This window comes from Typopeltis vanoorti, chromosome 21, assembly GCF_054136105.1.
Source record: "Typopeltis vanoorti isolate ZY-2024b chromosome 21, IOZ_Tvanoo_1.0, whole genome shotgun sequence".
NCBI classification, from domain to species: domain Eukaryota; kingdom Metazoa; phylum Arthropoda; class Arachnida; order Uropygi; family Thelyphonidae; genus Typopeltis; species Typopeltis vanoorti.
Window position 1 is genome coordinate 5,054,753 of NC_143569.1, and position 12,706 is coordinate 5,067,458.

The 12,706-nt window shown below is 34.9% G+C and overlaps 1 protein-coding gene across 3 annotated transcripts in view; it reads right to left on the bottom strand.

Annotated features, from left to right (window-relative positions):
- Nucleotides 1–12,706, bottom strand: part of LOC150094601 (cell adhesion molecule Dscam1-like) — an 823,608-nt gene that overhangs the window by 505,941 nt on the left and 304,961 nt on the right. For all 3 annotated transcript variants that reach the window (XM_090411254.1, XM_090411255.1, XM_090411256.1), the window contains exon 2: nucleotides 5,681–5,885. The gene's annotated coding sequence lies outside the window, so the exon portion shown is untranslated. The remainder of the gene's footprint in view (nucleotides 1–5,680; nucleotides 5,886–12,706) is intronic.

A 12,706-nucleotide genomic window follows, 5' to 3' on the forward strand; every position in this document is an offset into this window, starting at 1 on the left:
TGCGCATAAACATCAAAAGGGAAGATATGAGTCATGATTAGACACTGTTGACTTTTACACTCACAAAATGATAACACTATAGTCTAAATTTTTTAATGTTTGGAACTTTGTAACATAGAAATTAACAAAGTATACTAGAGGGATAATGTTCAGTTGAAATAATAATAAATAACTATTCTTAGAAGTTGATATATCAATTTATAATTTTATTCCTTAATACAACTGTGGCACTAAGAACCAAATAGGAATAAGGGTATTCCTATTTGGAGTGGGGATGAAATATCACTGTCATCCCTGTCTGTTCTTATCAGATGTAGATATGAAATATCATATACACTAATATCACGAAATGGTACTGCCATGTGTTATCACTGCTGTGAAATTAATGCAGGGAACAAAAGGGAAAAAAGTGGGGAAAACCTCATATCTAGTAATTAATTATTTTGCTTTTAAACTGAAAACAATAATCGTATCCTTCAAATAAGTGAATTCAATTGTGAATTGCTTGAAGAGTTAATACTACTAATGTTAAGAAAAATACGACAGTTCTGAAACCTAATCTTTAGAAGTTGTATCAGAACTAAGTTGAAAATTATAGTACCAGACCTAATATTCAGTTGAAATAATAATAAATAATTATTTATTTGTGTCGGAAGAAATGTAACATAATAACTGAGTTTTATATATATATATAATCACTACTGTGAAATTAATGCTGGGAATGGAAAAAAAACCCATAATGCCACACGTATACAAAAAATCATCTCACTTCAGAATTCCATACTCTAATCATCACCCACAATTCCACAACTCAAACCAAAGACACAACATGATGTCAATGATGGATATTCCCCCCATGGAAATTCCAAACATTCCATACTCTAAACATCACCCAGAATTCCATACTAAAACTATTACCCATAAGGACCACTGAAAACATACAAAAACAAAACACTCACACAACTCATGCACACACACAGGAAGTCACACATACCCACAACAATAATGTCCCCTTTCCACTTGAACTCAATAACATTACAATGGATAGAAACTTATAAGGAACAAGAATTGACTGCAGTCGATTTTCAGTTTATTTATTGCAATTCGTTATTTCAGACCAAAGAGCGTCTTGTGTGTGTGTGTGTTGTGCTGTACTGTACTGTTTTGGTGTATCCCGGAAAGTCAAAAAAATGAGCGAACCCAAAACCCTTTGAAATTTTTCTTTCTTCAGGAAAATAGCAAGAGACAAATCTTGTGAAATATTTCTAGGTAATTACATGTTTGAATTTTTCATTGTGAATATATTTGTAAATAGTATTTCAGTCAAATAAGACTGTATTTGTAAACTTAAATGAAAACATTTAGGTGTCATTGATGTGTTATCCATATTTAAGAATATTTATTCTACTTAGGATATTGCAGAATTCTTGGTTAATTAAATATAATCATCAGCTGAAATGGGAAATTGGTTCTCTTTCTCTGGACAAACTAAGAGATTGGATAATACAATCAACATGCAAATATCAAACAGTCTGATATTTGACATTTTTTGCTCAATTATTCTGCTCAGAATTTTTAATAAAGTAAACATTTAATTAGAAAAAGCAATTAACTTTAAGATCTTAAAATTTTAGACAAATCAAAATATTTGGATGGGTTATGTACATGCAGGGGAAAAAGGTGTGTTTGAGGGGTCTGTGGGGATACCACTAATATCCAGTAATTAAACTATTTTAGAAAACGTGAACATGAAAGAAAATAATTTAATTCTGGGTGATGTTTAGAGTATGGAATGTTTGGAATTTCTGTAGGGGGACCATCCATCATTGACATCATGTTGTGTCTTTGGTTTGAGTGTGGAATTCTGGGTAATGGTTTGCATATTTCATATGGGGTGATAGTTAGAGATAAGGATAAGTTATGTCATTGAGCTGATGATGGTTAGAGTATGGGATCCTTGGAATTTCCTGGGGGACTCATCTGTCACTGACAATCACATTGTGTCTTTCTTTGGAGTTGTGAAATTGTGTGTTTTAGTGGGTGTTGGGGTACACCACTGATATCTAGTAATTAATTATTTTAGAAAATAATTAATTACTGGAATTAATTACAAAAATGAAAGAAAAAAATGCGTTTTTGTGTTTGAGGGAACATCCCTTTTATCCAGTAACTAATTATTTCAGAAAATATCTACTGGTATATTGACAAAAATTTTCCCATAGTTCCACAAGCGAGCCAATGACCCCATCACTTGAATAAATATCCTCCCAGAATTCCAATCTCTAGTCATTACCCATGCCACAAGCAAACAAACTCATCTCACATCACTGACAAATACCGACACGTCCCAGAATTCCATGCTCTGACCATTACCCACAATTCCAATCTCGAACCAGACACAACATGACACAGGTTCAAGAATTCCATACTTGAACCTTTACCCACAATTCCACACTCGAACCAAAGACACAATATGACATCATTGATGGATGTGTCACACAGGGATATTCCAAGGATTCCATACTCCATCTTATCTCTAACCATCACCCACAATTCCATATTCGAACAAAATGACACAACATAACGTCATAGACAGATGTGTTCCCCAGCAAAATTCCAAGCATTCCACACTCATGACGTCACTTATCTAATCACACAATATGTCACTGATCTTATCAGTATCCAGAATTCCATACTGGAACAATTACCCACAATTCCACACTCAAACCAAAGACAACGTGATGTCATTGACGGATGTATCACCCAGTGAAATTCCAAGCATTCCATACTCATGACGTCACGAATCCTTATGTTATCTTGATCTGGTTATTAGTGCCACTCCTACTACTATTGCATAGTGCAAGCTAAGGCAAGTCGAGAATGGGGAGGTTTGTATTCTCGTAAGCTCTAAGGTCAACTTACGAATCTCTCATGATTTCTACAAACGTTCGGCTTTGAAATAATGTTGGATCTACTATCTGCTTTCCCAATAATTATAAATTGTTTATTTTGGGAATTTTCCATTTAAAGGTGGTACTTGGACACCAGGATAGCAAACCCTTGGATAAGGTGCATGTGTGTGGGGGGGGGGGGACTACGGTATTTTTGTAAAATGCATATCATATTAGGTATTTATTTGTGTTTCTTGCTACCCTTAAGTGGAGATTAACTAGATTATGTTGCGAGACTTTGCATTTTTTAAGCTGAAGTGGTTTGTAGAATTTTAAACCAGAACAAGAACTTATAATTATCAATGACGTTGCCTTCCATATGAGGTAGTATAGTTCGCCCATCGTTTGTAGGTCCCTGCTTCGCGTCTTTCCAAGAATAGTCGATTCATGCTGAAGGGGAGAAAGAAATGAAGGACGTCCGAATTGGTCGCCAACACGAGAAATCACGTGCTTTATAGGTAAAATTTTCCAACTGTTATACAAGCAACATAGTTAACTCAATAATCATAAAATAGAAGTTAATTTTCCGACTGGTAATAATAAACAACTCATCCCACTATACGGACTGATTACCCTATTATCGGAATGGATTCTCCTTTTTCTGAGATGCGCAGAAGTGTCGAAGGATCTCTAATCGGTGGGCGAACTATACTGCTGTCTTGAATACTGAGAACTCTTATTTTGAAATGCACTTTTATGACTTATTTTTATTACTGAGCAGTTCTAAACTTCAGGAATGCATTGCCACATCAATTTTGTTTTTAATGTTCTTCTGACAGACTCTTGATGAAAAACACAAACCTATGTATTCTTAGTTTCAGAAGTAATATTAATAATTTTATATTTTATTCACTCATAGTAGATCGCGTGGAATGAAAACCTCTAACACCTTAGTTCATTGCTACCTAAGTGTTACATAGGTCGACTATAGGTCCAAAAGGATGAAACGATTCTTAAGAGAGAACACTTTTTAAGGTTTATTTTTATGACATATCAAGCCATCGGAAATAGCGGTGTCCCACCTCCCACCTCAAAACCATCAGCAACATTCCTCGCACATTTTCTACCGGCACGCGAAGGTTTTACCCACCATGAAACTGAAACTCTTCAACATTACCTAGAATGTTTTTATCTGCCTACAGAGCATATTAAGTGTACGTCCAGAATATTGCTGATTTTCCACAGGATGATTTGACCGTTAAAAAAATAAATAAAATAATAAAAAAAAACCATTAAATGATATTCTTAAACTGTGGTTCATAATATCGGCAGTAAAGTTTTTTTTTTTTCGTAGTGTACTACTACCCCACCAATAAAAGTATAATTATCGATATCGTCCAACTTGGATGAATTAACCGTTTAACTTCCCGAATGCCACCTTTCAGAACAAGTCTTCAAGTAATGTAGAGGCCTCAATTAAACACTTATTTTCGAATACTTTCCTATTTGTCATGTTACTACCCCGAAGTAGCAAGAAAGATTTGTAACTAACTAAACGAATGCCACGTAAGTCATATTCACAGCTATAATCTCAACAAAGCATTCAACAGACAAGAAGTAAAATAAGTTATTAGGATGCCTCTTTATTAAGAAGCTCCACTAATATTTTTTTTCTCTCTTCTTCACAACATTGGTACTGGATTCCGACAACATTCATCGCCATTCAAATTAACTAATCCTATATCGGAAACAATTTTTGTTATAGCCTTGTGACTATCTATACTGAATTTGAATAGTGTTGTCTGAGGGATGCAGCATTCAATGCATGCTGTGAAATACACGTGAAAGCCATTTAGAATGTAAATAATAGATATGTTCACATATTTTTCATATCTCCCTTTGGCCTTTTTTTTTTTAAAAAAAAGTCCCTTATCTCCAAAAGACATCTGTCGTTATAAAAATATTGCTCTAAAATAACTTAATGAAAATTCATTAGTACATATACTAATAATCATTCATTGTTATCTGAAATGCTCCCAGATAGATTTACAGAAGACGTTTGTTTTGAATAGATCAATCTCACTATTAAGTAGTGATGATATTCTAATAATAGTACGTTATATAATATTTTTCAACACTCTTCAGCTTAGATCGTTATTCAAAACTTAATTATGAATAATATTTGATTAAATGTGTCTTTTCTTCCACTCGTTCTGCCTGGCAGATTAACAGCAACACTTAGGGTAAAATTTCAACTTTGTCAATTGCAATATTGGTTTTCTTTGAAGGGCGATAACTGAGACAAAAGCAGTTCGGGTCAAGCTAAGAGGATACGGAATTGCATTTCTAACATTTACACCTTAGTCCTCATGACCGATTTCGGATGCAATGGGCGTAGCACACTCACGCAGACGGAAGAGAACAGCCTTGATCATTCTCATTATGAATAACAGCACTTACTGTGTGGCAGAATAACGAGCATAAGGCTATCAAAAGATACCGTGCTAGTAATACCGGAAATAGTGCTTTTAGCACTTGCCCATTTAATTTCAAGAAATTCTGTGTGTTTCTATGTCCATTCTGAAAATACATTCGGTCTGTATAATACTCTTGGGCACATCGTAAATATTTCGCTTTTTAACACATTTGAAATAGACTACATTGGACTAAACCATCGGAAAGAAGCAATGCTTGACACCGCATTGTTTCGCAATAATTTCAAAAATATTAATAAATGCTAAACCATTAACATTATAAGTTTTATAATAATTGCCAGCATAACAACTTACCTTAATATACTATTGATATGGTATTAATGTATTCGAATCACTCAAGGCCAAACGGCAGATTTCACACGTAATCCATAGACAACATGACTATTTCTCCACAAAATCAAGTTCCGTTTGACTTCTTACCAAAGACTGGCGTTTAATATTATATTCGAAATTAGCTGCACTATTTTAGCGTACTGACAGAATTCTAGGAGGCAGTCATCTCCTATAAAACAAGACGATTTAGGATATAAAAAGTATTTAAATGAGAATATAAAATAAATGGCCATTGGCAACAACTCAAATGCAAAATTTTATACTTCTTTATACATAAAGTTGTGAGGAAAGTTTCTCTTCAATTCCTGAAATTGATTCTGTAAATGAGCAACACAAATGCGTCAAATGCAAGATATCGTGAATAATCTATACGTAACGCTAATGCGTTACGGTCTGACTTCCTTCAATATCCTAGGGCGATGTCATGTGAAGTTAACTTTGGGTAAGAATAAATCTTATCTGCACCATCAGATGAAGTACAACGATTGCTGTCTTCTTGAAATTGCATTACTACTCGAAATACAATATAAATTCTGAGAAGGAATTCATAATTTTATTTTGATTTGATTTGTGTGTGTTCATCGATATAATCATTAATAATTTTATGTTAATTTATTATTTTTTGCAAGTATCGTTTTCAAAAAAATTACAAAAAATAACTATAGTTACCGTAGTCAAAATACTGCAACTATAGTTTATTTTTATTGTTTCTTAGGGTTTTTAGAGAAACTTGCTGTTGCTGGTTTTTGTGGTAAAGGAGATAACGTATTGATGTAATTAACCACCATTTTTTGTTCTGGCTCCATTAAGCAACTGTTGTTCGCTACTTCCTACCCCCCCCTTAGGTTATGCCCATTTTTCCTACTTTTTTTCAGTGGTTCTGAACGATTACGCAAAAGACAGGTAATTGAGAGCTTTTATTATTTTTTTTTTTTAGTACCGAGTTAATTGCAAACTGCAAGAAAGCTACTCTCTAAATGCTATTGTTGAGATGAAAGTTAGATTATTTGTTATAAACGAGTTTATTCTTCCGATAATTTTTGTATTCATTCAAAAAAGTGAGTCAGTTTTTAAAATCGGGCATTCTTTTGGACTCGGATGGCAATGCGATTATTTTCAGTTAGGGCTGATCCATGTTTCTATCAGATTTTTCTCCTATAAAATTATATCATGAAACCAGTAGTTAACTGTATGTAAAAGAACAAACTCAGCCAAAATAATGCCTCTTCTTAAACAAACTGAGGTATGACTGTAACCTTTCTTATCGTACAGTCGCAACACTGAAGAAAACCTTCGTCGTACTATTCATCTATCCGTCAGCTCGAAAACAGATAAACTGATTTTCGTGAAAGGAACCAGAAATTTTATTATTTTAAATATAACTGATATTTTACATAACCACCAAAAAAAAAAAAAAATCAAGTGCGTCAGCAACGAACGTTATGTGGTTACGCTTAAGTGTCTCTTGTGGCTTTAAACAATCTCTTCGGATATTAATCAAATCCAGTGAAAATAATCCGCACTACTCTTTTAGAAGTATTCTTGCGAATGCGCCTATCGTGTTATTTTATGTGTACGTTACCAAATGTTTTATCTTTTCATGCACACATTGCTTTCAAATTATATTCCTTATATTCCAATGTTAACAAAACTGCAAGACTAATTCATTACACAGTTGCTTGGAACATCAGAAAAATCGGGACAATCTTGGGATCAGAAAATTAAGATTTTTCCTGGGGGGGGGGAAGCACAGGATAAGAATTCCTTAAGTCGGATTATCGTTAAATTGATTTTTTGTAACAGCTGCCGATAAGTTACTAACGTGGTCTTTTAGAGAAAAGTTAGATGCCCTTCTTAAGGTTAGTCTTCTTCCCCCACTACACATGCCACCGGCAGTGATATTGCAACATTGAACTAAATTGCTTATGGACCTTTTATCTCACCGAATTCGACCCTGACGATACTACCAATCTCACTCATACCACACACAAAACAAATTAACATAATCCTGATCTACCCTTGAAAGATATTGCAAAAAATTTACTAATCTGTAAGTGAATACGCGTTATCCATATGTCAGTTAAATAGCACTAGGAATTGACAAAACTTTTAGCGCAATTCAAATACTACTTACAAACTCCCCTGTGTGTGCGTGTGTTGCACATAGAATTACGTTCAGCTTTACTGAACGTAATTTTGAAATTATGTTCAGTAAAACTGAACGTGAAACCTTCGTTTCGGTTGTTTTTAAATTTTTGACATTATAAGAATACATATTTCATTGATTTGGAGCATCCTTAAAGAAGTCGAGTTTCTTCTTGAAAGAGGATTCAACATATTTCGGAATTATTCATATTTCGTTCAGAAAACAGATTTGATTCCTGTAAATATTTTAAAACTTTTTTTCTCTTTTTAAATAGTACGATTAATATATCATGGTTCAACTCAATGGCAGTCAATTGATAAGGTATTTATGGTATTCAATGCATCTAGTGTAATTCTTCTAGCTTGGCGAACACCTATTTCTTGTTTGTTTTTTGCTACAAGTGCTATCTTCGTCTAATTTTTTTTTCGTTAACTCTTGCAGTCAATCCAAGATTCCGATCTCAGTTAAAGTTCTTCGAATATTATCCTCCTGCAAGCACCACTGTGGTCTTCCTCTAGGGCTATCCATCAAGTCTCATTTTAAATCCTTGCTTAACCATTCTTTCTTTTCCCATTCTTTTGACACATCCAAGCGGACTCAGCATGTGAGCTCTGATTTCATGTATAAGTAGTTACTGCTGTATTACTTCAGGTTTTTTTTTTTTTTTTCTTTTAACTCAGTTACCTTATTGACCACGCCCATTGATAATTATCAGCTTTGTTCATCTGGAAGAGTTGGCAGATTTTCATAAGACCTTACTGACTAAATATAGTTTTATCAGGTTTCCATTTGTGAAGATCCAGATTTTAGTTATTTATTTTTTTATGAGGGAGCAGAAGATTAATAATTCTGAATTTGTACTAGAATGACGAACTATATTCTAATCAACATACGCATGTTTTCCTCTTTTACATTTATATTATTTAAGAAAATTAATTGTTCGAATGAATTCATAACTATATTGCTGTGATGTCTTGGGAAAGGTAATAACTCACCATTTTTTTTTCTTGATGCCTAATGTATTAACATGCCAAATGTAATGGTGCATATTCTCTGTATAATTTTTAAATTTCACTTTCATAATTGCTTTATTAATGATATTAACTTCTACTATAAATTCTCATAAATATATGTTAATTACATATGTAATTTTTTGGATGTGCCCAAATAAAAGAAAATAATATTTTAAAATTATTTTTTAAATTAAATTATCTAACCAAATCAAAAAAGATTACCATACGTGTATTATATAATATATTAAAGATAAATATAGTCATGTGTCTAAGGAAACTATTGATAATTATTTTACTCTTTTTAATTAAGAAAATCTATTGCTCTTAAATATGAAAGCGTCGGCAAATTTCCTACACTTATTTATTTATATATTTTTTATTTGTGTGTCTCCCACCCACGAAAGATTTACTTGCGACCTACAGTACATTCACACCGTGGGTGGGTTAACATATATATATTATTTTTCTAAATAGTCAGGAAGCCCTGCGAAAAGGCGGAAATTTTCCAAGTCACTTCAGGTCCCCAATAAGCGGATTCTCACAATGGAAGAAAAAAAATTCATCTCCCACCTAAAGACAATCACAAACTTTCGTGCCCCAGGCGTGATTCGAATCTACAGCCAGTTGGTAAGAGAAGATGCGCTAACTACTCAGCCAACAAATGTTTGTTTTCAATATCTTCAAGAAAACATTTCTTGAAGATATTGAAGAATTCTTTCAATAAAACCATCGACTTATTTTCACATTTTTTGTTATTTCACTTGCTTGGTTGCTTCTTGAGAAAACGCACGCAAAATTCTCGCTTTTTCTTAAGAAGAGAGCAAATTCGACCAAGTGATTACCCAAACCACCACCACACGTGCTATTCGCATCATATTCTATAGAATAGAAGATGAACTGAATGTTAGGAGAGTTGCTCAGTGTGCAACTGTAGAATAAAGAGGATTTAAACAGTCACTATTATAATACATCAGCAACTTAATCGACTGGCCCAGTATTTTCCAGCCCTATTTTTTTAAATAAACGTCTCTGTCTGAACATTACAATGGGAGTTTATTCTGCCTGTAAATGTAAACTAATTGTCAGTGTTGAAAAGGAACATAGTGAAACGTTAGAATAAAAATCATTTGTGTGTGTGTGTGTGTGTGTTGAAAGCCTTATCCACTAATTAACCATATTTAAAAAAAAATATGTTTCAAGTAACAAGCTTCAGTACATGCAAAAATACAATCCCTTTGCCATTTAAATGAACTCGCATTTCTCGAAAATATATTCCTCACGCTGTAGAATAACCTCTATTATCAACAAAACACGGCAAATTGTTTACCTCGAAATAATAGAAACGCCAATTCCATCTATAATGTTTTGAGGGCGCTTCCATTCTGCTATTATTAATTTAAATTTACATTTTCAGTTAAGGAGACTTCTAAACATACACACACGTGGGTGTGCTGAAAAGTTGTAATAATCACCATGAAGGAATTGAGGTAGAACCATGTAACAGATACATTATTCTACATATTCCCCACGAAGTGTTATGCACTTATTACTACGCTGCTGCATCATCTGCAATCCTCTGAGAAAAAACGTCTTTCTCTTGTTGCGCAAATTGTTATATTTTTGTTTTAGATGTTTATCAGAACTTTTCATCCTCTCCTCATATATAAATATCCATCTATCAAATATACGAGGGTGTGCTGAAAAGTTGTGATAATCACCATAAAAGTTGTGGTAGCTCATGATTAATTCATTCTATCTTTAGTGACTTTGGGTTCAAGGCTTCTCCGAAAGTAAGTACCAGTTAGTTACTAGATCTATTCTATTTCTCTCTTCTTTCTTTGCAAGTTTTTTTTTTTCATTTCTTCTCTTAGCTTAGAATTTATAGTTCCTAAAGCAACCGTGGAAAAGCCTAGTGTTCCAGCAGGTGTTTGCACAATTCAGAAGTTTTTATAACTTTTTTTTGCAAACTAAATGTCCAATCGACTTAAGGTTGAGTTGAGAGGCCAACAGCCACTCATGTCATTGACAATAGAATAGACCAGCGTCCCAGTTGGATATTGGCTAGCGGAACCAACATCAAACAAAACTGCAAGTTCCATGAAAACAGAAACGACCCAAAATGAGGAGAGAGTTTTTCCTGTTATCCTGCGAGCTATGGAAGAGAGGAAGGAAGTGGACACAGCTCTCAAAATTCGTAAAATAAATTTTACGAAAGCCAGGAACACGGACAAGGGGGATGAGTAGAGTCAGAAACTATAACCGATTATAGTGCATTCACTAAATTTTTATTTAGACCATAAAAACGTCCAATACCATACATTGCATTTAAAAAGTGGGGAAAAAACCCTTCAAGGTGTTACTGCGCTGTATAATAAAATCCTAACTGCTGAGAAAATTACAAGAGCACTCTGAAACGCCGACTAAATCCTGTTCAAGTTATCTGTATGATCCGAGCACATAAATTGGCAATCTCTTTTGTACTAGTGGAAATCAGCTATCGGTACCGAGAAATCTACGACCTAAAACTTGTGTGTGACCCGGTTATAAAACCAGAATCATTACGACAGAAGGAATCAAGTCGGCAAAATTCCACCGTTGTCAAAGATTCGGCTGCCTGCAACGCTGCTGTAAGGCCGATTTTCATGTGCGTTCAATGCGAAGAAAACCACGCAACAGCTTCCTTCAAAAATCCAAAACAGAGTGAGCTAAATGCGTCAACTTAGGCGGATCACATCTCGTGAACTACAGGTTCCAACCATCGACTCAAAGTTAAAAAATCGACGATTCACTTTCGAAATTAGGAAAAGTAAATAAATTCATTAATAGCTGCCACATCGAATGTGCGACGAACAAACTCCGACCGACTTCCGAATTAAAAGATTAAAAAAAACTTAATTATTGAAAAAACACGGCCAGGTGAAAATACCACAGAACACTGACAAGCGTTCAATAGAGCTGCAAAGGAAATCCACTAGTGCTTAAAAAACTATCGAAATCAACAGTTGAGACAAAACTTTAGTTCTTGAATACACTGAACCAGAGCCTCTGGCAAATGACCAAAGCTCTACGCACAGTCCGTAAACCCACCCCGTCAATCCAAGGTGAACATGATCTTGTTTACCGTGGCGTAGACAAAGGTAAAACGTTTGCTGACGACTGGGCTGCACTGCTTCTTTTGTAGTCCAAACTACACTCGTGGGGATCTAGACTTCATCAGTAAAGTGCACAGATTAGATAAATCTCATCCAACCCACATGCCATGCTGATATATAGGAAACCTAACTTAAGAATAGGAAATTGCCAGGCCCAAATGGGATTTCTAACAAAATCATCAAATGCCTGCCACATAAAGCTGTAACGCTCATTGCTGCTGTTATATCACTACTTCCTTACACGACTGAAAGTAGCTGATGTAACCTTAATCCCAAAACCAGGAAAAGCAGCATCATCGTCATCGTATGTTGCGCTTTAGCGCAGGCCTGCACATTTTACCGCGTAAGCTTCCGTAACCGATAATCCCGCGGAATAGGTTGGTTGCTCCTTATTCCCGGTAGTATCCCATGTCTGCCAAAGCGTGTATTCAGGGGGCCGGTTTGCCTGCTTTGCAGGAGAAAAAAACCAGGATAAACGGGGGAAAAAACTCTGCTGTCCACGCCCAAGACCGGCTAACTTGGCTATGGCAGATCCTTAAGCTCCTCACGTCACCGACAGGAATCGAACCTAGGACACTCCTTCCCCAGGCATATGGTTGCGAAGAGCGTAACGACTAGGCTAACCGCGCGGAGAAAAGCAACATACCTTCCCAAAATATCGTCCAATAAGCCGGCT